The following is a 22588-nucleotide window of genomic DNA, read 5'->3' on the forward strand; positions in this document are numbered from 1 at the left end:
TGGGGGGTGATGCCGGGGTCAGAAGAGGATGTCCAGGTTTCCAGAGGGTGTGAGGTGGATCAGGGTGTTGTGGGGGACGAGGTGGGTGATGAACCGGTGCTCTGCTGCCATGTGGAGGTGTCGGAGGTGTGCGGCCAAGAGTCCTTTGAAGATGGGCCAGGGTGCTGCTGTTTTATTGTCACGGAGATGGATGTTCCTGTTGAGATATAATGTGTACCGGGCTATGGAGAGGGTTAGTCGGGCGAGATGGGTGTTGGCTCCAGAGCGACTCTGTCCGGGACCAAAGAGGAGGAGCCAGGGCTCCTGGTCGTCCCCTCCTAGGGCCGCCGGCGGTGGGAGCCTCCAGGACAGCCTCCGAGCGAGGAGGTCCTGCAGTCGGGACCAGAACGGGCGGACGGCCGGGCAGGTGTACAGCATGTGCTCCAGGGTCTCGGGGGGTCCGTGGCACACGGGGCAGTCCGCAGCGTAGCTGTCGGGAAGAAATGCGTGCAGTGCTGCGGATGTAAAGACGATCCTGTGTCTAAATCTGAAGTCAAAATGACCTACGTTATGTGGGGTGTACCAATTAAAGATGTTGGCCCAGATGGTTGCGATGGTGCGTGCGGGGAATGTTAATGACCATTTGTGTTCCGAGGCGGGACGCCCGAGCACTCCCGGCAACAACAACTGATACAGGATGCGGGTGGGTAGGTCTGTGAAAATCCTAAACCTCCCCGTGCTAACAAATACATTAAAATTCAACTTACCTGTCGTGCTCCCCATTTGGCCCAAAGTGCTTCCCCAATGCCTGACCAGATTCCTGTTAAAAATACTTACCATACCACTAATATACTTTCTCCTAAACACTTTACCTGCTAACCTAAAACACTTCCCTATGTAATCTACACTAAAATTACCTTTCACGTCAAATACCTTACCTACATATTCCAGCCCAGCCTCCTCCATCGCCCCACTGATCATGCACTCGCGCTTCCCGGGGGGAGCGGAGAGCAAGTCAGGGTTATGACGGAGGGGCATGTGCGCGAGACCCTCACCGCTGTCTGGAACCGCCACAGTCAGGGGCCTGAAAGTCCTCCACGCCTCCAAGAGTTCCCTCTCGAAGGGGGGGAGGCCCTCCAGGACCGAAACAGGGGGCAACAAACACAAATTATAAACACCAAACTTACCTAGACTATTAACAAACTCACCTATATAATCCTTCCATGGAGCATCTACCTCAACGTCTAGAAATTTCCGAATTGTTTTCAGCCTGAAGGCCTTCTTCCTTAACTCTAAATCTGCTAACTTTAAACCTCCCTGATCGTACTCACCTATCATAACCTTATGTGCAATAAAGCCCCTCTCACGATTCCACAAAAAGTGGTTTATCACTAACCTTAATTTGTTAGCATAGACCCCCGGCAGGCCGTACACGGAGAGTGCATGGTTCAACATGGACATGCACAAAGAATTTACAACTAAGACTTTACCTTTTAATGTCAGATTACGACGTCTCCAAAAATTCAAGCGCGCTGTAATTTTCTCGCACAAAGGCGACCAAAGTGCAGTACGACACGCCTCCTCGTCTCTGCCCAGGGGGGCGCCGAGGACCTTGTAGGAGTCCCCCGCCTCCCGGAGCTGGACAGGGAGAGGAACAGGCGTGACGCTGCCGCAAAATTTAACCGTGGTTTTATCGAAATTGATTTTGGCCCCTGAAGCGAGGCCGTAAACATTGAGCACGTGGAGAGAGGCGTTCAGGCTCTCCACGTCTCGGAGGATCAGATTCGTGTCATCTGCGTACTGAAAAATTTTGACTTCCCTACCCGCAGGCGTGGTCAGTCCCCTCACCGCCGCGTCCGCCCTCAACATGGCCGCCAAAGGCTCAGCGGCGATGCTGTAGAGGAGCGACGAGAGGGGACAGCCCTGCCTGACTGATCTTTTTAAGGGGAAAGAGTCAGTTAGAAACCCGTTGACTTTGACCTTACTGACCGCAAAGGAATAGATGAGCTGTAGCCAATTAACAAAACGTTCACCGAAACCTAACTTACCTAATACAGTCCAGAGGAACGAATGCTCAACTCTGTCGAACGCCTTGTTAAAGTCTACACTAACGTGAATACCACCGGTCGCGTGCATCTGCCGAAGGAGATATCTCAGAGACAAAACTGTGTCTGAGATGCCCCTCCCGGGGACGCTGTAGGCCTGCGAGGGGTGTATGACGGATCCAATCACACGCTTTAACCTACCTGCTAATACCTTTGCTAAAATTTTATAGTCTACGTTCAAAAGGCTAATGGGCCTGTAGTTGGCGAGGCTGCTCCTGTCGCCCTTCTTAAAAAGCAGAGTGACGACACTCATCGCAAAACCATCGCCAACTCTACTCTCACTCTCAAAATCCTGATATAATAGGAGTAGGATCGGAGCTAACCTGGAAGCGAAACGCTTGAAAAACTCACAGGTTAGTCCGTCCTCTCCGGGGCTTTTCCCTGTATTTAAACTCTTGACTGCAGCCTCTATCTCCATGAGAGACAGAGGCGCGTCGCACAGCTCCCTATCCTCCCTGCTCAGTGTGCGCTCCAGAGCACCTACAGCCTGGTCTAAAGCCTGCTCTGCCACTCCGTCTGAACTAAAAAGCCTACTATAGAAATCCTGCGCTGTCTCTAAAACCTCACTTACCTCGGAAACAATCTTACCTGTCTTATCTATCAACTTATCTATGTGCATCTTTCCCTGTGTAACCTTCTCACAGCCGAAGAAGAACGCTGTCGAGCGTTCTCCTTCGACTGTGTGTCTGGCTTTTGCCCTCAAAATTGCACCCTGACACCTACTTACCTCCAGCTGCTCCAGCTCAGCGCGCACCACCAGGTACTCTGGATCCACAGGGCCAGTGGTGGAAGCTGCGCCCTGGTCCAGGACCTGCAGGCGCTGGCGGAGAGCGGTCTCCCTCCTGGTCGACAGCCACGCCTTGTGTTTGCTGTAATTGACACAGAGCTTTTTAATGCGTGTTTTTGCCGTCGGCCACCAATCGACCACGCTGTCGATCAGCTCCAGCTCCATGTCAAATACATCAAACAAAAAGTCCATTTTCCTACAAAAAGTTTCATCACCGAGGATGGAGCTGTTTAGGACCCACAGTCCTCCATTCCTCGGTGATGAAACTAACCCAAAATAAATATCTAAAGTGGAGTGATCACTCAAGCCTGACCACTTGTAGGAAGCACCACTGACTCTCTGTGCCAGGTCTGAGGAGGCAAAACAGAGGTCAATGCGGGACTGCTTCAGGACGCCCTGGACGACCTGCCGCCTGGAGAAATCCTTCAGGAAGGGGTGGAGGAACCGCCACACCTCCGTCAGGTTCCTGCTGGCGGCTTCTTCCAACAGGGCTGTCCTGGCAGTGCTGTTTTTAAAAGAGTTGTTAATGCCGATGTCTGTCTTGCAAAGTGTTGTATTAAAGTCACCGATTATGATTGTATTGTCGTTCGCAAAGCGAAATATTTTTTTGAAGAATTGCCTCCTCAGACCATCATCGTTCGGGGCGTAGATGTTAATTAGTCTGAACTTCACTGTGTCCGTGAAGTCCAGGACCAGGAAGGAGCCCTCTGGGTCGGCGTGTACCAGGGTGGGTTGGCCTAAGACACCAGGCCTCACCACCGTGGCCACACCGCGCGAGCACGCCGTGCCCAGGGCCCAAAATACAGAGCCTACTCCCATGCTCCGCACTTGTTGCGCGTGGCTGACATCCCAGTGCGTTTCTTGGATGCAGAGCACGTCCCACTTGGAAAAGTGTAACGCGCTCTGCATCCGCACTGGGCTCCGCAGGCCGCCTGCGTTCCAAGAGGACAAGGAGAACGCCATTAAGAGGAGACCTTGGAGGATGTAACCCATCTTTTATTTAGACTTCTTTTTGGCGCCCGTCGCATCCGACTGCCACACTCTTTTTCTGACTTCACGGGTGGAGAAATCCATGAAGTCATCATTAAAAACAGTCTCGAGCTCACCTCGTGGGGCAGAGCTGCGTGTGGAGGATGGTGGGTTGATGGAGCTTTCTGCTGGCGCTTTTGAAGTGGTTGGAACGGAGGAGGCAGAGCCGCTCTCAGCAGCAGCGCCCTCTCCGTCTCCTGCCACCTGCTTCCTGCGTCTTGCCCCTTTCTTATCCTTCTTCTCCACCTGTCCCCTCTTACCACCGTCCGACTGGAGCTTGGGATCATCACCCAGCCCTGTGGTGATGTCCCCCCCTTTGGAGGTAAGATGCGGGGCCTGTCCCGCACCCATCCTCCTCCCGGGTTCAGCCTCTTCCTCCACGGGCTTAGGAGTTGGACCCTCACGAGTCCCCTCCCTCTGGTCAGGAGGAGCAGTTTGTCCTGCTCCCACCTTCCCAGACGCCAGCGCTGAGCCGAGCACCATCTCCAGTGCGACGGACGCCTCCTCGTCTGAGGAGTCAGAGGAGCAAGAGGAGCCAGACACCTCTGGCTCCCCTGACTCCTCCACAGCCTCCTCCTCCAAAAACTCCTCTACTTCGGAGAGAGCAGTTGCGGGCACGTTCTGGGCCACGTCACTGCTCTCTCCTCCAATGGCGTCCTCCCTGTCCTCCCCTCTGTCCTCCCCTCTGTCCTCCTCTCTGTCACCCGCACCACACGGACATAAGTGGCGGAACATGCGGCACTCTCTGCACTTCGGGGCCCGCTGCGCGACGCACTCGCGCGCGTAATGCCCCTGGCTCCCGCAGTTGCGGCACAGAAAGTCTCCCTCAGAATATGGCCAGGCTGGAGACACCCCCTACACACCCGCACCTGCCTGTCGTGTATTACCCTGAAGTACTCGGGGCCCCCCGCGGTGTCAAACCTGACAGAATACGGTAAGGACTGCACCGTGTCCGTGAACCTTACCCGTACAAACCTGGTGCCGTCCGCCACGTTCGTCCCCGGCCACATTCTCCTCCTCACCTCGGAGACCGCAGAGACCCCCCAGGCGTAGAGCTTGGCCAGGATCTCCTCGTCCTCGATATAAGCCGGCAGCCCCATGAAGGACACGACCAGCTCATCCACCGAGATGTCACGGGCGTGAACCCTGACTCCTCCAATGCAGTACCCGTCCAGGAGCCGCTCCTTCGCTTTAGTGGTACTGACGGTTACTTCATATTTGTCCTTCGAGATGAGTCTGCACGCTACTATGGAGCCGCACACCTCCTGAGTCGATTTCAAAAAAGCTAGTGGCGTGATTTGTGCTCCCTCCGTCAACTCCAACACCACAGTGAGTTCTTTCATAAATTTCATTCTTCTTTCTTCGTTCTTTCTATTATTTACAGATTCTTTCAAACTTTGTCTTGCCTTTGTCGTGTCCATTCCAGTGTCCGATGCCGTGTTGTCCGTCCTTTGAGCCATGCTCACAAAAAACAAAAAATCCACCTCCCAGTAAGTTTACTGGGAGGGGAACAAACAAAAGAACTGAAAAAAGTAAATGAAAATGACCAAAATAACGATTAAAAACTCAAAAAAAACTCCCAAACCTCCAGCTCCAGACCATGCAGCACACCACAAATTGCACGCACCTGCACTGATTGCAAAGGGGCGGGTCCAGGGTGGTATGGCCGTGAGCGAAATGTTCCAGGTCAAAACGGCCTTTTTTATATCAAACACTGTCTTTTCGTGAAGAGTACCTTCACGCCACTTGCTCGGTCAAAATTGGGATATCTCAATGAAAAACTTCTTTTTTTTTTTTTGACGGGTGAAAAAGTGTGAAAATGCTCACAGCACCTGGTATTCCCAGGCGGTGTTCCATCCAAGTACTAACAAGGCCCAACCCCGCTTGGCTTCCGAGATCAAACGAGATCGGGCTGTTCCAGGGTGGTATGGCCGTGAGCGAAATGTTCCTGGTCAAAACTCGTATAAATGGCTTTTTTTGCATCAAACACTGTCTTTTCGTGAAGAGTACCTTCACGCCACTTGCTCGGTCAAAATTGGGATATCTCAATGAAAAACTTCTTTTTTTTTTTTTTTTTTTTTTTTTGACAGGTGAAAAAGTGTGAAAATGCTCACAGCACCTGGTATTCCCAGGCGGTCTCCCATCCAAGTACTAACCAGGCCCAACCCTGCTTGGCTTCCGAGATCAGACGAGATCGGGCTGGTCCAGGGTGGTATGGCCGTGAGCGAAATGTTCCAGGTCAAAACGGCCTTTTTTATATCAAACACTGTCTTTTCGTGAAGAGTACCTTCACGCCACTTGCTCGGTCAAAATTGGGATATCTCAATGAAAAACTTCTTTTTTTTTTTTTGACGGGTGAAAAAGTGTGAAAATGCTCACAGCACCTGGTATTCCCAGGCGGTCTCCCATCCAAGTACTAACAAGGCCCAACCCCGCTTGGCTTCCGAGATCAGACGAGATCGGGCTGGTCCAGGGTGGTATGGCCGTGAGCGAAATGTTCCAGGTCAAAACGGCCTTTTTTATATCAAACACTGTCTTTTCGTGAAGAGTACCTTCACGCCACTTGCTCGGTCAAAATTGGGATATCTCAATGAAAAACTTCTTTTTTTTTTTTTGACGGGTGAAAAAGTGTGAAAATGCTCACAGCACCTGGTATTCCCAGGCGGTCTCCCATCCAAGTACTAACAAGGCCCAACCCTGCTTGGCTTCCGAGATCAGACGAGATCGGGCTGGTCCAGGGTGGTATGGCCGTGAGCGAAATGTTCCAGGTCAAAACGGCCTTTTTTATATCAAACACTGTCTTTTCGTGAAGAGTACCTTCACGCCACTTGCTCGGTCAAAATTGGGATATCTCAATGAAAAACTTCTTTTTTTTTTTTTGACGGGTGAAAAAGTGTGAAAATGCTCACAGCACCTGGTATTCCCAGGCGGTGTTCCATCCAAGTACTAACAAGGCCCAACCCCGCTTGGCTTCCGAGATCAAACGAGATCGGGCTGGTCCAGGGTGGTATGGCCGTGAGCGAAATGTTCCAGGTCAAAACGGCCTTTTTTATATCAAACACTGTCTTTTCGTGAAGAGTACCTTCACGCCACTTGCTCGGTCAAAATTGGGATATCTCAATGAAAAACTTCTTTTTTTTTTTTTGACGGGTGAAAAAGTGTGAAAATGCTCACAGCACCTGGTATTCCCAGGCGGTGTTCCATCCAAGTACTAACAAGGCCCAACCCCGCTTGGCTTCCGAGATCAAACGAGATCGGGCTGTTCCAGGGTGGTATGGCCGTGAGCGAAATGTTCCTGGTCAAAACTCGTATAAATGGCTTTTTTTGCATCAAACACTGTCTTTTCGTGAAGAGTACCTTCACGCCACTTGCTCGGTCAAAATTGGGATATCTCAATGAAAAACTTCTTTTTTTTTTTTTGACGGGTGAAAAAGTGTGAAAATGCTCACAGCACCTGGTATTCCCAGGCGGTGTTCCATCCAAGTACTAACAAGGCCCAACCCCGCTTGGCTTCCGAGATCAAACGAGATCGGGCTGTTCCAGGGTGGTATGGCCGTGAGCGAAATGTTCCTGGTCAAAACTCGTATAAATGGCTTTTTTTGCATCAAACACTGTCTTTTCGTGAAGAGTACCTTCACGCCACTTGCTCGGTCAAAATTGGGATATCTCAATGAAAAACTTCTTTTTTTTTTTTTGACAGGTGAAAAAGTGTGAAAATGCTCACAGCACCTGGTATTCCCAGGCGGTCTCCCATCCAAGTACTAACCAGGCCCAACCCTGCTTGGCTTCCGAGATCAGACGAGATCGGGCTGGTCCAGGGTGGTATGGCCGTGAGCGAAATGTTCCAGGTCAAAACGGCCTTTTTTATATCAAACACTGTCTTTTCGTGAAGAGTACCTTCACGCCACTTGCTCGGTCAAAATTGGGATATCTCAATGAAAAACTTCTTTTTTTTTTTTTGACGGGTGAAAAAGTGTGAAAATGCTCACAGCACCTGGTATTCCCAGGCGGTGTTCCATCCAAGTACTAACAAGGCCCAACCCCGCTTGGCTTCCGAGATCAAACGAGATCGGGCTGGTCCAGGGTGGTATGGCCGTGAGCGAAATGTTCCAGGTCAAAACTCGTATAAATGGCTTTTTTTGCATCAAACACTGTCTTTTCGTGAAGAGTACCTTCACGCCACTTGCTCGGTCAAAATTGGGATATCTCAATGAAAAACTTCTTTTTTTTTTTTTGACAGGTGAAAAAGTGTGAAAATGCTCACAGCACCTGGTATTCCCAGGCGGTCTCCCATCCAAGTACTAACCAGGCCCAACCCTGCTTGGCTTCCGAGATCAGACGAGATCGGGCTGGTCCAGGGTGGTATGGCCGTGAGCGAAATGTTCCAGGTCAAAACGGCCTTTTTTTATATCAAACACTGTCTTTTCGTGAAGAGTACCTTCACGCCACTTGCTCGGTCAAAATTGGGATATCTCAATGAAAAACTTCTTTTTTTTTTTTTGACGGGTGAAAAAGTGTGAAAATGCTCACAGCACCTGGTATTCCCAGGCGGTCTCCCATCCAAGTACTAACAAGGCCCAACCCTGCTTGGCTTCCGAGATCAGACGAGATCGGGCTGGTCCAGGGTGGTATGGCCGTGAGCGAAATGTTCCAGGTCAAAACGGCCTTTTTTATATCAAACACTGTCTTTTCGTGAAGAGTACCTTCACCCCACTTGCTCGGTCAAAATTGGGATATCTCAATGAAAAACTTCTTTTTTTTTTTTTGACGGGTGAAAAAGTGTGAAAATGCTCACAGCACCTGGTATTCCCAGGCGGTCTCCCATCCAAGTACTAACCAGGCCCAACCCTGCTTGGCTTCCGAGATCAGACGAGATCGGGCTGGTCCAGGGTGGTATGGCCGTGAGCGAAATGTTCCAGGTCAAAACGGCCTTTTTTATATCAAACACTGTCTTTTCGTGAAGAGTACCTTCACGCCACTTGCTCGGTCAAAATTGGGATATCTCAATGAAAAACTTCTTTTTTTTTTTTTGACGGGTGAAAAAGTGTGAAAATGCTCACAGCACCTGGTATTCCCAGGCGGTCTCCCATCCAAGTACTAACAAGGCCCAACCCGGCTTGGCTTCCGAGATCAGACGAGATCGGGCTGGTCCAGGGTGGTATGGCCGTGAGCGAAATGTTCCAGGTCAAAACGGCCTTTTTTATATCAAACACTGTCTTTTCGTGAAGAGTACCTTCACGCCACTTGCTCGGTCAAAATTGGGATATCTCAATGAAAAACTTCTTTTTTTTTTTTTGACGGGTGAAAAAGTGTGAAAATGCTCACAGCACCTGGTATTCCCAGGCGGTGTTCCATCCAAGTACTAACAAGGCCCAACCCCGCTTGGCTTCCGAGATCAAACGAGATCGGGCTGTTCCAGGGTGGTATGGCCGTGAGCGAAATGTTCCTGGTCAAAACTCGTATAAATGGCTTTTTTTGCATCAAACACTGTCTTTTCGTGAAGAGTACCTTCACGCCACTTGCTCGGTCAAAATTGGGATATCTCAATGAAAAACTTCTTTTTTTTTTTTTTTTTTTTTTTTTGACAGGTGAAAAAGTGTGAAAATGCTCACAGCACCTGGTATTCCCAGGCGGTCTCCCATCCAAGTACTAACCAGGCCCAACCCTGCTTGGCTTCCGAGATCAGACGAGATCGGGCTGGTCCAGGGTGGTATGGCCGTGAGCGAAATGTTCCAGGTCAAAACGGCCTTTTTTATATCAAACACTGTCTTTTCGTGAAGAGTACCTTCACGCCACTTGCTCGGTCAAAATTGGGATATCTCAATGAAAAACTTCTTTTTTTTTTTTTGACGGGTGAAAAAGTGTGAAAATGCTCACAGCACCTGGTATTCCCAGGCGGTCTCCCATCCAAGTACTAACAAGGCCCAACCCTGCTTGGCTTCCGAGATCAGACGAGATCGGGCTGGTCCAGGGTGGTATGGCCGTGAGCGAAATGTTCCAGGTCAAAACGGCCTTTTTTATATCAAACACTGTCTTTTCGTGAAGAGTACCTTCACGCCACTTGCTCGGTCAAAATTGGGATATCTCAATGAAAAACTTCTTTTTTTTTTTTGACAGGTGAAAAAGTGTGAAAATGCTCACAGCACCTGGTATTCCCAGGCGGTCTCCCATCCAAGTACTAACCAGGCCCAACCCTGCTTGGCTTCCGAGATCAGACGAGATCGGGCTGGTCCAGGGTGGTATGGCCGTGAGCGAAATGTTCCAGGTCAAAACGGCCTTTTTTATATCAAACACTGTCTTTTCGTGAAGAGTACCTTCACGCCACTTGCTCGGTCAAAATTGGGATATCTCAATGAAAAACTTCTTTTTTTTTTTTGACGGGTGAAAAAGTGTGAAAATGCTCACAGCACCTGGTATTCCCAGGCGGTGTTCCATCCAAGTACTAACAAGGCCCAACCCCGCTTGGCTTCCGAGATCAAACGAGATCGGGCTGGTCCAGGGTGGTATGGCCGTGAGCGAAATGTTCCAGGTCAAAACTCGTATAAATGGCTTTTTTTGCATCAAACACTGTCTTTTCGTGAAGAGTACCTTCACGCCACTTGCTCGGTCAAAATTGGGATATCTCAATGAAAAACTTCTTTTTTTTTTTTTGACAGGTGAAAAAGTGTGAAAATGCTCACAGCACCTGGTATTCCCAGGCGGTCTCCCATCCAAGTACTAACCAGGCCCAACCCTGCTTGGCTTCCGAGATCAGACGAGATCGGGCTGGTCCAGGGTGGTATGGCCGTGAGCGAAATGTTCCAGGTCAAAACGGCCTTTTTTATATCAAACACTGTCTTTTCGTGAAGAGTACCTTCACGCCACTTGCTCGGTCAAAATTGGGATATCTCAATGAAAAACTTCTTTTTTTTTTTTTGACGGGTGAAAAAGTGTGAAAATGCTCACAGCACCTGGTATTCCCAGGCGGTCTCCCATCCAAGTACTAACAAGGCCCAACCCTGCTTGGCTTCCGAGATCAGACGAGATCGGGCTGGTCCAGGGTGGTATGGCCGTGAGCGAAATGTTCCAGGTCAAAACGGCCTTTTTTATATCAAACACTGTCTTTTCGTGAAGAGTACCTTCACGCCACTTGCTCGGTCAAAATTGGGATATCTCAATGAAAAACTTCTTTTTTTTTTTTTGACGGGTGAAAAAGTGTGAAAATGCTCACAGCACCTGGTATTCCCAGGCGGTCTCCCATCCAAGTACTAACCAGGCCCAACCCTGCTTGGCTTCCGAGATCAGACGAGATCGGGCTGGTCCAGGGTGGTATGGCCGTGAGCGAAATGTTCCAGGTCAAAACGGCCTTTTTTATATCAAACACTGTCTTTTCGTGAAGAGTACCTTCACGCCACTTGCTCGGTCAAAATTGGGATATCTCAATGAAAAACTTCTTTTTTTTTTTTTGACGGGTGAAAAAGTGTGAAAATGCTCACAGCACCTGGTATTCCCAGGCGGTCTCCCATCCAAGTACTAACAAGGCCCAACCCCGCTTGGCTTCCGAGATCAAACGAGATCGGGCTGGTCCAGGGTGGTATGGCCGTGAGCGAAATGTTCCAGGTCAAAACGGCCTTTTTTATATCAAACACTGTCTTTTCGTGAAGAGTACCTTCACGCCACTTGCTCGGTCAAAATTGGGATATCTCAATGAAAAACTTCTTTTTTTTTTTTTGACGGGTGAAAAAGTGTGAAAATGCTCACAGCACCTGGTATTCCCAGGCGGTCTCCCATCCAAGTACTAACCAGGCCCAACCCTGCTTGGCTTCCGAGATCAAACGAGATCGGGCTGGTCCAGGGTGGTATGGCCGTGAGCGAAATGTTCCAGGTCAAAACGGCCTTTTTTATATCAAACACTGTCTTTTCGTGAAGAGTACCTTCACGCCACTTGCTCGGTCAAAATTGGGATATCTCAATGAAAAACTTCTTTTTTTTTTTTTGACGGGTGAAAAAGTGTGAAAATGCTCACAGCACCTGGTATTCCCAGGCGGTCTCCCATCCAAGTACTAACAAGGCCAAACCCCGCTTGGCTTCCGAGATCAAACGAGATCGGGCTGGTCCAGGGTGGTATGGCCGTGAGCGAAATGTTCCAGGTCAAAACGGCCTTTTTTATATCAAACACTGTCTTTTCGTGAAGAGTACCTTCACGCCACTTGCTCGGTCAAAATTGGGATATCTCAATGAAAAACTTCTTCTTTTTTTTTTGACGGGTGAAAAAGTGTGAAAATGCTCACAGCACCTGGTATTCCCAGGCGGTGTTCCATCCAAGTACTAACAAGGCCCAACCCCGCTTGGCTTCCGAGATCAAACGAGATCGGGCAGGTCCAGGGTGGTATGGCCGTGAGCGAAATGTTCCAGGTCAAAACGGCCTTTTTTATATCAAACACTGTCTTTTCGTGAAGAGTACCTTCACGCCACTTGCTCGGTCAAAATTGGGATATCTCAATGAAAAACTTCTTTTTTTTTTTTTTTTTTTTTTTTGACAGGTGAAAAAGTGTGAAAATGCTCACAGCACCTGGTATTCCCAGGCGGTCTCCCATCCAAGTACTAACCAGGCCCAACCCTGCTTGGCTTCCGAGATCAGACGAGATCGGGCTGGTCCAGGGTGGTATGGCCGTGAGCGAAATGTTCCAGGTCAAAACGGCCTTTTTTATATCAAACACTGTCTTTTCGTGAAGAGTACCTTCACGCCACTTGCTCGGTCAAAATTGGGATATCTCAATGAAAAACTTCTTTTTTTTTTTTTGACGGGTGAAAAAGTGTGAAAATGCTCACAGCACCTGGTATTCCCAGGCGGTCTCCCATCCAAGTACTAACAAGGCCCAACCCTGCTTGGCTTCCGAGATCAGACGAGATCGGGCTGGTCCAGGGTGGTATGGCCGTGAGCGAAATGTTCCAGGTCAAAACGGCCTTTTTTATATCAAACACTGTCTTTTCGTGAAGAGTACCTTCACGCCACTTGCTCGGTCAAAATTGGGATATCTCAATGAAAAACTTCTTTTTTTTTTTTTATTTTTTTTTTTGACAGGTGAAAAAGTGTGAAAATGCTCACAGCACCTGGTATTCCCAGGCGGTCTCCCATCCAAGTACTAACCAGGCCCAACCCTGCTTGGCTTCCGAGATCAGACGAGATCGGGCTGGTCCAGGGTGGTATGGCCGTGAGCGAAATGTTCCAGGTCAAAACTCGTATAAATGGCTTTTTTTGCATCAAACACTGTCTTTTCGTGAAGAGTACCTTCACGCCACTTGCTCGGTCAAAATTGGGATATCTCAATGAAAAACTTCTTTTTTTTTTTTTGACGGGTGAAAAAGTGTGAAAATGCTCACAGCACCTGGTATTCCCAGGCGGTCTCCCATCCAAGTACTAACAAGGCCAAACCCCGCTTGGCTTCCGAGATCAAACGAGATCGGGCTGGTCCAGGGTGGTATGGCCGTGAGCGAAATGTTCCAGGTCAAAACGGCCTTTTTTATATCAAACACTGTCTTTTCGTGAAGAGTACCTTCACGCCACTTGCTCGGTCAAAATTGGGATATCTCAATGAAAAACTTCTTTTTTTTTTTTTCTTTTTTTTTTTTGACAGGTGAAAAAGTGTGAAAATGCTCACAGCACCTGGTATTCCCAGGCGGTCTCCCATCCAAGTACTAACCAGGCCCAACCCTGCTTGGCTTCCGAGATCAGACGAGATCGGGCTGGTCCAGGGTGGTATGGCCGTGAGCGAAATGTTCCAGGTCAAAACGGCCTTTTTTATATCAAACACTGTCTTTTCGTGAAGAGTACCTTCACGCCACTTGCTCGGTCAAAATTGGGATATCTCAATGAAAAACTTCTTTTTTTTTTTTTGACGGGTGAAAAAGTGTGAAAATGCTCACAGCACCTGGTATTCCCAGGCGGTGTTCCATCCAAGTACTAACAAGGCCCAACCCCGCTTGGCTTCCGAGATCAAACGAGATCGGGCTGGTCCAGGGTGGTATGGCCGTGAGCGAAATGTTCCAGGTCAAAACGGCCTTTTTTATATCAAACACTGTCTTTTCGTGAAGAGTACCTTCACGCCACTTGCTCGGTCAAAATTGGGATATCTCAATGAAAAACTTCTTTTTTTTTTTTTGACGGGTGAAAAAGTGTGAAAATGCTCACAGCACCTGGTATTCCCAGGCGGTCTCCCATCCAAGTACTAACAAGGCCCAACCCTGCTTGGCTTCCGAGATCAGACGAGATCGGGCTGGTCCAGGGTGGTATGGCCGTGAGCGAAATGTTCCAGGTCAAAACGGCCTTTTTTATATCAAACACTGTCTTTTCGTGAAGAGTACCTTCACGCCACTTGCTCGGTCAAAATTGGGATATCTCAATGAAAAACTTCTTTTTTTTTTTTTGACGGGTGAAAAAGTGTGAAAATGCTCACAGCACCTTGTATTCCCAGGCGGTCTCCCATCCAAGTACTAACAAGGCCCAACCCCGCTTGGCTTCCGAGATCAAACGAGATCGGGCTGGTCCAGGGTGGTATGGCCGTGAGCGAAATGTTCCAGGTCAAAACGGCCTTTTTTATATCAAACACTGTCTTTTCGTGAAGAGTACCTTCACGCCACTTGCTCGGTCAAAATTGGGATATCTCAATGAAAAACTTCTTTTTTTTTTTTTTTTTTTTTTTTTGACAGGTGAAAAAGTGTGAAAATGCTCACAGCACCTGGTATTCCCAGGCGGTCTCCCATCCAAGTACTAACCAGGCCCAACCCTGCTTGGCTTCCGAGATCAGACGAGATCGGGCTGGTCCAGGGTGGTATGGCCGTGAGCGAAATGTTCCAGGTCAAAACGGCCTTTTTTATATCAAACACTGTCTTTTCGTGAAGAGTACCTTCACGCCACTTGCTCGGTCAAAATTGGGATATCTCAATGAAAAACTTCTTTTTTTTTTTTTGACGGGTGAAAAAGTGTGAAAATGCTCACAGCACCTGGTATTCCCAGGCGGTCTCCCATCCAAGTACTAACAAGGCCCAACCCCGCTTGGCTTCCGAGATCAAACGAGATCGGGCTGGTCCAGGGTGGTATGGCCGTGAGCGAAATGTTCCAGGTCAAAACGGCCTTTTTTATATCAAACACTGTCTTTTCGTGAAGAGTACCTTCACGCCACTTGCTCGGTCAAAATTGGGATATCTCAATGAAAAACTTCTTCTTTTTTTTTTGACGGGTGAAAAAGTGTGAAAATGCTCACAGCACCTGGTATTCCCAGGCGGTGTTCCATCCAAGTACTAACAAGGCCCAACCCCGCTTGGCTTCCGAGATCAAACGAGATCGGGCAGGTCCAGGGTGGTATGGCCGTGAGCGAAATGTTCCAGGTCAAAACGGCCTTTTTTATATCAAACACTGTCTTTTCGTGAAGAGTACCTTCACGCCACTTGCTCGGTCAAAATTGGGATATCTCAATGAAAAACTTCTTTTTTTTTTTTTTTTTTTTTTTTGACAGGTGAAAAAGTGTGAAAATGCTCACAGCACCTGGTATTCCCAGGCGGTCTCCCATCCAAGTACTAACCAGGCCCAACCCTGCTTGGCTTCCGAGATCAGACGAGATCGGGCTGGTCCAGGGTGGTATGGCCGTGAGCGAAATGTTCCAGGTCAAAACGGCCTTTTTTATATCAAACACTGTCTTTTCGTGAAGAGTACCTTCACGCCACTTGCTCGGTCAAAATTGGGATATCTCAATGAAAAACTTCTTCTTTTTTTTTTTGACGGGTGAAAAAGTGTGAAAATGCTCACAGCACCTGGTATTCCCAGGCGGTCTCCCATCCAAGTACTAACAAGGCCCAACCCTGCTTGGCTTCCGAGATCAGACGAGATCGGGCTGGTCCAGGGTGGTATGGCCGTGAGCGAAATGTTCCAGGTCAAAACGGCCTTTTTTATATCAAACACTGTCTTTTCGTGAAGAGTACCTTCACGCCACTTGCTCGGTCAAAATTGGGATATCTCAATGAAAAACTTCTTTTTTTTTTTTTATTTTTTTTTTTGACAGGTGAAAAAGTGTGAAAATGCTCACAGCACCTGGTATTCCCAGGCGGTCTCCCATCCAAGTACTAACCAGGCCCAACCCTGCTTGGCTTCCGAGATCAGACGAGATCGGGCTGGTCCAGGGTGGTATGGCCGTGAGCGAAATGTTCCAGGTCAAAACTCGTATAAATGGCTTTTTTTGCATCAAACACTGTCTTTTCGTGAAGAGTACCTTCACGCCACTTGCTCGGTCAAAATTGGGATATCTCAATGAAAAACTTCTTTTTTTTTTTTTGACGGGTGAAAAAGTGTGAAAATGCTCACAGCACCTGGTATTCCCAGGCGGTCTCCCATCCAAGTACTAACAAGGCCAAACCCCGCTTGGCTTCCGAGATCAAACGAGATCGGGCTGGTCCAGGGTGGTATGGCCGTGAGCGAAATGTTCCAGGTCAAAACGGCCTTTTTTATATCAAACACTGTCTTTTCGTGAAGAGTACCTTCACGCCACTTGCTCGGTCAAAATTGGGATATCTCAATGAAAAACTTCTTTTTTTTTTTTTCTTTTTTTTTTTTGACAGGTGAAAAAGTGTGAAAATGCTCACAGCACCTGGTATTCCCAGGCGGTCTCCCATCCAAGTACTAACCAGGCCCAACCCTGCTTGGCTTCCGAGATCAGACGAGATCGGGCTGGTCCAGGGTGGTATGGCCGTGAGCGAAATGTTCCAGGTCAAAACGGCCTTTTTTATATCAAACACTGTCTTTTCGTGAAGAGTACCTTCACGCCACTTGCTCGGTCAAAATTGGGATATCTCAATGAAAAACTTCTTCTTTTTTTTTTGACGGGTGAAAAAGTGTGAAAATGCTCACAGCACCTGGTATTCCCAGGCGGTGTTCCATCCAAGTACTAACAAGGCCCAACCCCGCTTGGCTTCCGAGATCAAACGAGATCGGGCTGGTCCAGGGTGGTATGGCCGTGAGCGAAATGTTCCAGGTCAAAACGGCCTTTTTTATATCAAACACTGTCTTTTCGTGAAGAGTACCTTCACGCCACTTGCTCGGTCAAAATTGGGATATCTCAATGAAAAACTTCTTTTTTTTTTTTTGACGGGTGAAAAAGTGTGAAAATGCTCACAGCACCTGGTATTCCCAGGCGGTCTCCCATCCAAGTACTAACAAGGCCCAACCCTGCTTGGCTTCCGAGATCAGACGAGATCGGGCTGGTCCAGGGTGGTATGGCCGTGAGCGAAATGTTCCAGGTCAAAACGGCCTTTTTTATATCAAACACTGTCTTTTCGTGAAGAGTACCTTCACGCCACTTGCTCGGTCAAAATTGGGATATCTCAATGAAAAACTTCTTTTTTTTTTTTTGACGGGTGAAAAAGTGTGAAAATGCTCACAGCACCTTGTATTCCCAGGCGGTCTCCCATCCAAGTACTAACAAGGCCCAACCCCGCTTGGCTTCCGAGATCAAACGAGATCGGGCTGGTCCAGGGTGGTATGGCCGTGAGCGAAATGTTCCAGGTCAAAACGGCCTTTTTTATATCAAACACTGTCTTTTCGTGAAGAGTACCTTCACGCCACTTGCTCGGTCAAAATTGGGATATCTCAATGAAAAACTTCTTTTTTTTTTTTTTTTTTTTTTTTTGACAGGTGAAAAAGTGTGAAAATGCTCACAGCACCTGGTATTCCCAGGCGGTCTCCCATCCAAGTACTAACCAGGCCCAACCCTGCTTGGCTTCCGAGATCAGACGAGATCGGGCTGGTCCAGGGTGGTATGGCCGTGAGCGAAATGTTCCAGGTCAAAACGGCCTTTTTTATATCAAACACTGTCTTTTCGTGAAGAGTACCTTCACGCCACTTGCTCGGTCAAAATTGGGATATCTCAATGAAAAACTTCTTTTTTTTTTTTTGACGGGTGAAAAAGTGTGAAAATGCTCACAGCACCTGGTATTCCCAGGCGGTCTCCCATCCAAGTACTAACAAGGCCCAACCCCGCTTGGCTTCCGAGATCAAACGAGATCGGGCTGGTCCAGGGTGGTATGGCCGTGAGCGAAATGTTCCAGGTCAAAACGGCCTTTTTTATATCAAACACTGTCTTTTCGTGAAGAGTACCTTCACGCCACTTGCTCGGTCAAAATTGGGATATCTCAATGAAAAACTTCTTTTTTTTTTTTTTTTTTTTTTTTTGACAGGTGAAAAAGTGTGAAAATGCTCACAGCACCTGGTATTCCCAGGCGGTCTCCCATCCAAGTACTAACCAGGCCCAACCCTGCTTGGCTTCCGAGATCAGACGAGATCGGGCTGGTCCAGGGTGGTATGGCCGTGAGCGAAATGTTCCAGGTCAAAACGGCCTTTTTTATATCAAACACTGTCTTTTCGTGAAGAGTACCTTCACGCCACTTGCTCGGTCAAAATTGGGATATCTCAATGAAAAACTTCTTTTTTTTTTTTTGACGGGTGAAAAAGTGTGAAAATGCTCACAGCACCTGGTATTCCCAGGCGGTGTTCCATCCAAGTACTAACAAGGCCCAACCCCGCTTGGCTTCCGAGATCAAACGAGATCGGGCTGGTCCAGGGTGGTATGGCCGTGAGCGAAATGTTCCAGGTCAAAACGGCCTTTTTTATATCAAACACTGTCTTTTCGTGAAGAGTACCTTCACGCCACTTGCTCGGTCAAAATTGGGATATCTCAATGAAAAACTTCTTTTTTTTTTTTTTTTTTTTTTTTTGACAGGTGAAAAAGTGTGAAAATGCTCACAGCACCTGGTATTCCCAGGCGGTCTCCCATCCAAGTACTAACCAGGCCCAACCCTGCTTGGCTTCCGAGATCAGACGAGATCGGGCTGGTCCAGGGTGGTATGGCCGTGAGCGAAATGTTCCAGGTCAAAACGGCCTTTTTTATATCAAACACTGTCTTTTCGTGAAGAGTACCTTCACGCCACTTGCTCGGTCAAAATTGGGATATCTCAATGAAAAACTTCTTCTTTTTTTTTTGACGGGTGAAAAAGTGTGAAAATGCTCACAGCACCTGGTATTCCCAGGCGGTGTTCCATCCAAGTACTAACAAGGCCCAACCCCGCTTGGCTTCCGAGATCAAACGAGATCGGGCTGGTCCAGGGTGGTATGGCCGTGAGCGAAATGTTCCAGGTCAAAACGGCCTTTTTTATATCAAACACTGTCTTTTCGTGAAGAGTACCTTCACGCCACTTGCTCGGTCAAAATTGGGATATCTCAATGAAAAACTTCTTTTTTTTTTTTTTTTTTTTTTTTGACAGGTGAAAAAGTGTGAAAATGCTCACAGCACCTGGTATTCCCAGGCGGTCTCCCATCCAAGTACTAACCAGGCCCAACCCTGCTTGGCTTCCGAGATCAGACGAGATCGGGCTGGTCCAGGGTGGTATGGCCGTGAGCGAAATGTTCCAGGTCAAAACGGCCTTTTTTATATCAAACACTGTCTTTTCGTGAAGAGTACCTTCACGCCACTTGCTCGGTCAAAATTGGGATATCTCAATGAAAAACTTCTTCTTTTTTTTTTGACGGGTGAAAAAGTGTGAAAATGCTCACAGCACCTGGTATTCCCAGGCGGTGTTCCATCCAAGTACTAACAAGGCCCAACCCCGCTTGGCTTCCGAGATCAAACGAGATCGGGCAGGTCCAGGGTGGTATGGCCGTGAGCGAAATGTTCCAGGTCAAAACGGCCTTTTTTATATCAAACACTGTCTTTTCGTGAAGAGTACCTTCACGCCACTTGCTCGGTCAAAATTGGGATATCTCAATGAAAAACTTCTTTTTTTTTTTTTGACGGGTGAAAAAGTGTGAAAATGCTCACAGCACCTGGTATTCCCAGGCGGTCTCCCATCCAAGTACTAACAAGGCCCAACCCTGCTTGGCTTCCGAGATCAGACGAGATCGGGCTGGTCCAGGGTGGTATGGCCGTGAGCGAAATGTTCCAGGTCAAAACGGCCTTTTTTATATCAAACACTGTCTTTTCGTGAAGAGTACCTTCACGCCACTTGCTCGGTCAAAATTGGGATATCTCAATGAAAAACTTCTTTTTTTTTTTTTTTTTTTTTTTTTGACAGGTGAAAAAGTGTGAAAATGCTCACAGCACCTGGTATTCCCAGGCGGTCTCCCATCCAAGTACTAACCAGGCCCAACCCTGCTTGGCTTCCGAGATCAGACGAGATCGGGCTGGTCCAGGGTGGTATGGCCGTGAGCGAAATGTTCCAGGTCAAAACGGCCTTTTTTATATCAAACACTGTCTTTTCGTGAAGAGTACCTTCACGCCACTTGCTCGGTCAAAATTGGGATATCTCAATGAAAAACTTCTTTTTTTTTTTTTGACGGGTGAAAAAGTGTGAAAATGCTCACAGCACCTGGTATTCCCAGGCGGTGTTCCATCCAAGTACTAACAAGGCCCAACCCCGCTTGGCTTCCGAGATCAAACGAGATCGGGCTGGTCCAGGGTGGTATGGCCGTGAGCGAAATGTTCCAGGTCAAAACGGCCTTTTTTATATCAAACACTGTCTTTTCGTGAAGAGTACCTTCACGCCACTTGCTCGGTCAAAATTGGGATATCTCAATGAAAAACTTCTTTTTTTTTTTTTTTTTTTTTTTTTGACAGGTGAAAAAGTGTGAAAATGCTCACAGCACCTGGTATTCCCAGGCGGTCTCCCATCCAAGTACTAACCAGGCCCAACCCTGCTTGGCTTCCGAGATCAGACGAGATCGGGCTGGTCCAGGGTGGTATGGCCGTGAGCGAAATGTTCCAGGTCAAAACGGCCTTTTTTATATCAAACACTGTCTTTTCGTGAAGAGTACCTTCACGCCACTTGCTCGGTCAAAATTGGGATATCTCAATGAAAAACTTCTTTTTTTTTTTTTGACGGGTGAAAAAGTGTGAAAATGCTCACAGCACCTGGTATTCCCAGGCGGTGTTCCATCCAAGTACTAACAAGGCCCAACCCCGCTTGGCTTCCGAGATCAAACGAGATCGGGCTGGTCCAGGGTGGTATGGCCGTGAGCGAAATGTTCCAGGTCAAAACGGCCTTTTTTATATCAAACACTGTCTTTTCGTGAAGAGTACCTTCACGCCACTTGCTCGGTCAAAATTGGGATATCTCAATGAAAAACTTCTTTTTTTTTTTTTTTTTTTTTTTTTGACAGGTGAAAAAGTGTGAAAATGCTCACAGCACCTGGTATTCCCAGGCGGTCTCCCATCCAAGTACTAACCAGGCCCAACCCTGCTTGGCTTCCGAGATCAGACGAGATCGGGCTGGTCCAGGGTGGTATGGCCGTGAGCGAAATGTTCCAGGTCAAAACGGCCTTTTTTATATCAAACACTGTCTTTTCGTGAAGAGTACCTTCACGCCACTTGCTCGGTCAAAATTGGGATATCTCAATGAAAAACTTCTTCTTTTTTTTTTGACGGGTGAAAAAGTGTGAAAATGCTCACAGCACCTGGTATTCCCAGGCGGTGTTCCATCCAAGTACTAACAAGGCCCAACCCCGCTTGGCTTCCGAGATCAAACGAGATCGGGCTGGTCCAGGGTGGTATGGCCGTGAGCGAAATGTTCCAGGTCAAAACGGCCTTTTTTATATCAAACACTGTCTTTTCGTGAAGAGTACCTTCACGCCACTTGCTCGGTCAAAATTGGGATATCTCAATGAAAAACTTCTTTTTTTTTTTTTTTTTTTTTTTTTGACAGGTGAAAAAGTGTGAAAATGCTCACAGCACCTGGTATTCCCAGGCGGTCTCCCATCCAAGTACTAACCAGGCCCAACCCTGCTTGGCTTCCGAGATCAGACGAGATCGGGCTGGTCCAGGGTGGTATGGCCGTGAGCGAAATGTTCCAGGTCAAAACGGCCTTTTTTATATCAAACACTGTCTTTTCGTGAAGAGTACCTTCACGCCACTTGCTCGGTCAAAATTGGGATATCTCAATGAAAAACTTCTTCTTTTTTTTTTGACGGGTGAAAAAGTGTGAAAATGCTCACAGCACCTGGTATTCCCAGGCGGTGTTCCATCCAAGTACTAACAAGGCCCAACCCCGCTTGGCTTCCGAGATCAAACGAGATCGGGCAGGTCCAGGGTGGTATGGCCGTGAGCGAAATGTTCCAGGTCAAAACGGCCTTTTTTATATCAAACACTGTCTTTTCGTGAAGAGTACCTTCACGCCACTTGCTCGGTCAAAATTGGGATATCTCAATGAAAAACTTCTTTTTTTTTTTTTGACGGGTGAAAAAGTGTGAAAATGCTCACAGCACCTGGTATTCCCAGGCGGTCTCCCATCCAAGTACTAACAAGGCCCAACCCTGCTTGGCTTCCGAGATCAGACGAGATCGGGCTGGTCCAGGGTGGTATGGCCGTGAGCGAAATGTTCCAGGTCAAAACGGCCTTTTTTATATCAAACACTGTCTTTTCGTGAAGAGTACCTTCACGCCACTTGCTCGGTCAAAATTGGGATATCTCAATGAAAAACTTCTTTTTTTTTTTTTTTTTTTTTTTTTGACAGGTGAAAAAGTGTGAAAATGCTCACAGCACCTGGTATTCCCAGGCGGTCTCCCATCCAAGTACTAACCAGGCCCAACCCTGCTTGGCTTCCGAGATCAGACGAGATCGGGCTGGTCCAGGGTGGTATGGCCGTGAGCGAAATGTTCCAGGTCAAAACGGCC

General features: G+C 47.9%; 42 non-coding genes and 21 pseudogenes across 42 annotated transcripts; all 63 read right to left on the bottom strand.

The window, feature by feature from the left end:
• Window positions 1–5720: 5720 nt before the first annotated feature.
• On the bottom strand, window positions 5721–5839 carry LOC140345313 (5S ribosomal RNA; annotated as a pseudogene).
• Window positions 5840–6007: 168 nt separating this feature from the next.
• Window positions 6008–6126, bottom strand: LOC140345847 (5S ribosomal RNA). The gene has a single exon (XR_011924117.1). It is a non-coding gene; the product is annotated as a 5S ribosomal RNA (ribosomal RNA).
• Window positions 6127–6272: 146 nt separating this feature from the next.
• Window positions 6273–6391, bottom strand: LOC140384269 (5S ribosomal RNA). Its single transcript, XR_011932946.1, has one exon. It is a non-coding gene; the product is annotated as a 5S ribosomal RNA (ribosomal RNA).
• Window positions 6392–6537: 146 nt separating this feature from the next.
• On the bottom strand, window positions 6538–6656 carry LOC140384211 (5S ribosomal RNA). Its single transcript, XR_011932893.1, has one exon. It is a non-coding gene; the product is annotated as a 5S ribosomal RNA (ribosomal RNA).
• A 146-nt stretch (window positions 6657–6802) lies between these two features.
• On the bottom strand, window positions 6803–6921 carry LOC140345419 (5S ribosomal RNA; annotated as a pseudogene).
• A 146-nt stretch (window positions 6922–7067) lies between these two features.
• On the bottom strand, window positions 7068–7186 carry LOC140345314 (5S ribosomal RNA; annotated as a pseudogene).
• A 156-nt stretch (window positions 7187–7342) lies between these two features.
• LOC140345315 (5S ribosomal RNA) lies at window positions 7343–7461 on the bottom strand (annotated as a pseudogene).
• Window positions 7462–7617: 156 nt separating this feature from the next.
• On the bottom strand, window positions 7618–7736 carry LOC140345848 (5S ribosomal RNA). The gene has a single exon (XR_011924118.1). It is a non-coding gene; the product is annotated as a 5S ribosomal RNA (ribosomal RNA).
• Window positions 7737–7882: 146 nt separating this feature from the next.
• LOC140345420 (5S ribosomal RNA) lies at window positions 7883–8001 on the bottom strand (annotated as a pseudogene).
• A 156-nt stretch (window positions 8002–8157) lies between these two features.
• On the bottom strand, window positions 8158–8276 carry LOC140345849 (5S ribosomal RNA). Its single transcript, XR_011924119.1, has one exon. It is a non-coding gene; the product is annotated as a 5S ribosomal RNA (ribosomal RNA).
• A 147-nt stretch (window positions 8277–8423) lies between these two features.
• On the bottom strand, window positions 8424–8542 carry LOC140384212 (5S ribosomal RNA). The gene has a single exon (XR_011932894.1). It is a non-coding gene; the product is annotated as a 5S ribosomal RNA (ribosomal RNA).
• Window positions 8543–8688: 146 nt separating this feature from the next.
• LOC140345850 (5S ribosomal RNA) lies at window positions 8689–8807 on the bottom strand. The gene has a single exon (XR_011924120.1). It is a non-coding gene; the product is annotated as a 5S ribosomal RNA (ribosomal RNA).
• Window positions 8808–8953: 146 nt separating this feature from the next.
• Window positions 8954–9072, bottom strand: LOC140345193 (5S ribosomal RNA). The gene has a single exon (XR_011923849.1). It is a non-coding gene; the product is annotated as a 5S ribosomal RNA (ribosomal RNA).
• A 146-nt stretch (window positions 9073–9218) lies between these two features.
• On the bottom strand, window positions 9219–9337 carry LOC140345316 (5S ribosomal RNA; annotated as a pseudogene).
• Window positions 9338–9505: 168 nt separating this feature from the next.
• On the bottom strand, window positions 9506–9624 carry LOC140345851 (5S ribosomal RNA). Its single transcript, XR_011924121.1, has one exon. It is a non-coding gene; the product is annotated as a 5S ribosomal RNA (ribosomal RNA).
• A 146-nt stretch (window positions 9625–9770) lies between these two features.
• LOC140384214 (5S ribosomal RNA) lies at window positions 9771–9889 on the bottom strand. The gene has a single exon (XR_011932895.1). It is a non-coding gene; the product is annotated as a 5S ribosomal RNA (ribosomal RNA).
• A 145-nt stretch (window positions 9890–10034) lies between these two features.
• On the bottom strand, window positions 10035–10153 carry LOC140345852 (5S ribosomal RNA). Its single transcript, XR_011924122.1, has one exon. It is a non-coding gene; the product is annotated as a 5S ribosomal RNA (ribosomal RNA).
• A 145-nt stretch (window positions 10154–10298) lies between these two features.
• Window positions 10299–10417, bottom strand: LOC140345421 (5S ribosomal RNA; annotated as a pseudogene).
• Window positions 10418–10573: 156 nt separating this feature from the next.
• LOC140345853 (5S ribosomal RNA) lies at window positions 10574–10692 on the bottom strand. Its single transcript, XR_011924123.1, has one exon. It is a non-coding gene; the product is annotated as a 5S ribosomal RNA (ribosomal RNA).
• Window positions 10693–10838: 146 nt separating this feature from the next.
• LOC140384215 (5S ribosomal RNA) lies at window positions 10839–10957 on the bottom strand. Its single transcript, XR_011932896.1, has one exon. It is a non-coding gene; the product is annotated as a 5S ribosomal RNA (ribosomal RNA).
• A 146-nt stretch (window positions 10958–11103) lies between these two features.
• LOC140345854 (5S ribosomal RNA) lies at window positions 11104–11222 on the bottom strand. The gene has a single exon (XR_011924124.1). It is a non-coding gene; the product is annotated as a 5S ribosomal RNA (ribosomal RNA).
• Window positions 11223–11368: 146 nt separating this feature from the next.
• LOC140384307 (5S ribosomal RNA) lies at window positions 11369–11487 on the bottom strand. Its single transcript, XR_011932982.1, has one exon. It is a non-coding gene; the product is annotated as a 5S ribosomal RNA (ribosomal RNA).
• Window positions 11488–11633: 146 nt separating this feature from the next.
• Window positions 11634–11752, bottom strand: LOC140384005 (5S ribosomal RNA). The gene has a single exon (XR_011932706.1). It is a non-coding gene; the product is annotated as a 5S ribosomal RNA (ribosomal RNA).
• A 146-nt stretch (window positions 11753–11898) lies between these two features.
• On the bottom strand, window positions 11899–12017 carry LOC140345355 (5S ribosomal RNA; annotated as a pseudogene).
• A 146-nt stretch (window positions 12018–12163) lies between these two features.
• On the bottom strand, window positions 12164–12282 carry LOC140345207 (5S ribosomal RNA; annotated as a pseudogene).
• Window positions 12283–12439: 157 nt separating this feature from the next.
• LOC140345856 (5S ribosomal RNA) lies at window positions 12440–12558 on the bottom strand. The gene has a single exon (XR_011924126.1). It is a non-coding gene; the product is annotated as a 5S ribosomal RNA (ribosomal RNA).
• Window positions 12559–12704: 146 nt separating this feature from the next.
• Window positions 12705–12823, bottom strand: LOC140384216 (5S ribosomal RNA). The gene has a single exon (XR_011932897.1). It is a non-coding gene; the product is annotated as a 5S ribosomal RNA (ribosomal RNA).
• A 158-nt stretch (window positions 12824–12981) lies between these two features.
• Window positions 12982–13100, bottom strand: LOC140345857 (5S ribosomal RNA). The gene has a single exon (XR_011924127.1). It is a non-coding gene; the product is annotated as a 5S ribosomal RNA (ribosomal RNA).
• Window positions 13101–13256: 156 nt separating this feature from the next.
• LOC140345356 (5S ribosomal RNA) lies at window positions 13257–13375 on the bottom strand (annotated as a pseudogene).
• Window positions 13376–13534: 159 nt separating this feature from the next.
• Window positions 13535–13653, bottom strand: LOC140345858 (5S ribosomal RNA). Its single transcript, XR_011924128.1, has one exon. It is a non-coding gene; the product is annotated as a 5S ribosomal RNA (ribosomal RNA).
• Window positions 13654–13799: 146 nt separating this feature from the next.
• On the bottom strand, window positions 13800–13918 carry LOC140345422 (5S ribosomal RNA; annotated as a pseudogene).
• Window positions 13919–14064: 146 nt separating this feature from the next.
• LOC140384218 (5S ribosomal RNA) lies at window positions 14065–14183 on the bottom strand. Its single transcript, XR_011932899.1, has one exon. It is a non-coding gene; the product is annotated as a 5S ribosomal RNA (ribosomal RNA).
• A 146-nt stretch (window positions 14184–14329) lies between these two features.
• Window positions 14330–14448, bottom strand: LOC140384057 (5S ribosomal RNA). The gene has a single exon (XR_011932753.1). It is a non-coding gene; the product is annotated as a 5S ribosomal RNA (ribosomal RNA).
• Window positions 14449–14606: 158 nt separating this feature from the next.
• Window positions 14607–14725, bottom strand: LOC140345859 (5S ribosomal RNA). The gene has a single exon (XR_011924129.1). It is a non-coding gene; the product is annotated as a 5S ribosomal RNA (ribosomal RNA).
• Window positions 14726–14871: 146 nt separating this feature from the next.
• Window positions 14872–14990, bottom strand: LOC140384308 (5S ribosomal RNA). The gene has a single exon (XR_011932983.1). It is a non-coding gene; the product is annotated as a 5S ribosomal RNA (ribosomal RNA).
• Window positions 14991–15136: 146 nt separating this feature from the next.
• Window positions 15137–15255, bottom strand: LOC140345208 (5S ribosomal RNA; annotated as a pseudogene).
• A 157-nt stretch (window positions 15256–15412) lies between these two features.
• On the bottom strand, window positions 15413–15531 carry LOC140345860 (5S ribosomal RNA). The gene has a single exon (XR_011924130.1). It is a non-coding gene; the product is annotated as a 5S ribosomal RNA (ribosomal RNA).
• Window positions 15532–15678: 147 nt separating this feature from the next.
• Window positions 15679–15797, bottom strand: LOC140384219 (5S ribosomal RNA). Its single transcript, XR_011932900.1, has one exon. It is a non-coding gene; the product is annotated as a 5S ribosomal RNA (ribosomal RNA).
• A 158-nt stretch (window positions 15798–15955) lies between these two features.
• LOC140345863 (5S ribosomal RNA) lies at window positions 15956–16074 on the bottom strand. Its single transcript, XR_011924132.1, has one exon. It is a non-coding gene; the product is annotated as a 5S ribosomal RNA (ribosomal RNA).
• A 156-nt stretch (window positions 16075–16230) lies between these two features.
• LOC140345357 (5S ribosomal RNA) lies at window positions 16231–16349 on the bottom strand (annotated as a pseudogene).
• A 159-nt stretch (window positions 16350–16508) lies between these two features.
• On the bottom strand, window positions 16509–16627 carry LOC140345864 (5S ribosomal RNA). Its single transcript, XR_011924133.1, has one exon. It is a non-coding gene; the product is annotated as a 5S ribosomal RNA (ribosomal RNA).
• A 146-nt stretch (window positions 16628–16773) lies between these two features.
• On the bottom strand, window positions 16774–16892 carry LOC140345423 (5S ribosomal RNA; annotated as a pseudogene).
• A 146-nt stretch (window positions 16893–17038) lies between these two features.
• LOC140384220 (5S ribosomal RNA) lies at window positions 17039–17157 on the bottom strand. The gene has a single exon (XR_011932901.1). It is a non-coding gene; the product is annotated as a 5S ribosomal RNA (ribosomal RNA).
• Window positions 17158–17303: 146 nt separating this feature from the next.
• On the bottom strand, window positions 17304–17422 carry LOC140384060 (5S ribosomal RNA). Its single transcript, XR_011932755.1, has one exon. It is a non-coding gene; the product is annotated as a 5S ribosomal RNA (ribosomal RNA).
• A 158-nt stretch (window positions 17423–17580) lies between these two features.
• LOC140345865 (5S ribosomal RNA) lies at window positions 17581–17699 on the bottom strand. The gene has a single exon (XR_011924134.1). It is a non-coding gene; the product is annotated as a 5S ribosomal RNA (ribosomal RNA).
• Window positions 17700–17845: 146 nt separating this feature from the next.
• On the bottom strand, window positions 17846–17964 carry LOC140384309 (5S ribosomal RNA). The gene has a single exon (XR_011932984.1). It is a non-coding gene; the product is annotated as a 5S ribosomal RNA (ribosomal RNA).
• A 158-nt stretch (window positions 17965–18122) lies between these two features.
• On the bottom strand, window positions 18123–18241 carry LOC140345866 (5S ribosomal RNA). Its single transcript, XR_011924135.1, has one exon. It is a non-coding gene; the product is annotated as a 5S ribosomal RNA (ribosomal RNA).
• Window positions 18242–18387: 146 nt separating this feature from the next.
• LOC140345425 (5S ribosomal RNA) lies at window positions 18388–18506 on the bottom strand (annotated as a pseudogene).
• A 158-nt stretch (window positions 18507–18664) lies between these two features.
• On the bottom strand, window positions 18665–18783 carry LOC140345867 (5S ribosomal RNA). Its single transcript, XR_011924136.1, has one exon. It is a non-coding gene; the product is annotated as a 5S ribosomal RNA (ribosomal RNA).
• A 146-nt stretch (window positions 18784–18929) lies between these two features.
• On the bottom strand, window positions 18930–19048 carry LOC140345426 (5S ribosomal RNA; annotated as a pseudogene).
• A 157-nt stretch (window positions 19049–19205) lies between these two features.
• On the bottom strand, window positions 19206–19324 carry LOC140345869 (5S ribosomal RNA). The gene has a single exon (XR_011924138.1). It is a non-coding gene; the product is annotated as a 5S ribosomal RNA (ribosomal RNA).
• Window positions 19325–19470: 146 nt separating this feature from the next.
• On the bottom strand, window positions 19471–19589 carry LOC140345209 (5S ribosomal RNA; annotated as a pseudogene).
• A 146-nt stretch (window positions 19590–19735) lies between these two features.
• On the bottom strand, window positions 19736–19854 carry LOC140384221 (5S ribosomal RNA). Its single transcript, XR_011932902.1, has one exon. It is a non-coding gene; the product is annotated as a 5S ribosomal RNA (ribosomal RNA).
• A 158-nt stretch (window positions 19855–20012) lies between these two features.
• LOC140345870 (5S ribosomal RNA) lies at window positions 20013–20131 on the bottom strand. The gene has a single exon (XR_011924139.1). It is a non-coding gene; the product is annotated as a 5S ribosomal RNA (ribosomal RNA).
• Window positions 20132–20277: 146 nt separating this feature from the next.
• Window positions 20278–20396, bottom strand: LOC140345427 (5S ribosomal RNA; annotated as a pseudogene).
• Window positions 20397–20554: 158 nt separating this feature from the next.
• On the bottom strand, window positions 20555–20673 carry LOC140345871 (5S ribosomal RNA). Its single transcript, XR_011924140.1, has one exon. It is a non-coding gene; the product is annotated as a 5S ribosomal RNA (ribosomal RNA).
• A 146-nt stretch (window positions 20674–20819) lies between these two features.
• Window positions 20820–20938, bottom strand: LOC140345428 (5S ribosomal RNA; annotated as a pseudogene).
• A 158-nt stretch (window positions 20939–21096) lies between these two features.
• On the bottom strand, window positions 21097–21215 carry LOC140345872 (5S ribosomal RNA). Its single transcript, XR_011924141.1, has one exon. It is a non-coding gene; the product is annotated as a 5S ribosomal RNA (ribosomal RNA).
• Window positions 21216–21361: 146 nt separating this feature from the next.
• LOC140345429 (5S ribosomal RNA) lies at window positions 21362–21480 on the bottom strand (annotated as a pseudogene).
• A 158-nt stretch (window positions 21481–21638) lies between these two features.
• LOC140345873 (5S ribosomal RNA) lies at window positions 21639–21757 on the bottom strand. Its single transcript, XR_011924142.1, has one exon. It is a non-coding gene; the product is annotated as a 5S ribosomal RNA (ribosomal RNA).
• A 146-nt stretch (window positions 21758–21903) lies between these two features.
• Window positions 21904–22022, bottom strand: LOC140345211 (5S ribosomal RNA; annotated as a pseudogene).
• Window positions 22023–22168: 146 nt separating this feature from the next.
• On the bottom strand, window positions 22169–22287 carry LOC140384222 (5S ribosomal RNA). The gene has a single exon (XR_011932903.1). It is a non-coding gene; the product is annotated as a 5S ribosomal RNA (ribosomal RNA).
• Window positions 22288–22445: 158 nt separating this feature from the next.
• On the bottom strand, window positions 22446–22564 carry LOC140345874 (5S ribosomal RNA). The gene has a single exon (XR_011924143.1). It is a non-coding gene; the product is annotated as a 5S ribosomal RNA (ribosomal RNA).
• Between the last annotated feature and the right edge of the window lie 24 nt (window positions 22565–22588).

The sequence above is a fragment of the Eucyclogobius newberryi genome, unplaced genomic scaffold (assembly GCF_026437365.1).
Source record: "Eucyclogobius newberryi isolate DKJ021-1_F unplaced genomic scaffold, fEucNew1.0.hap1 SCAF_56, whole genome shotgun sequence".
Taxonomy (NCBI): Eukaryota; Metazoa; Chordata; class Actinopteri; order Gobiiformes; family Gobiidae; genus Eucyclogobius; species Eucyclogobius newberryi.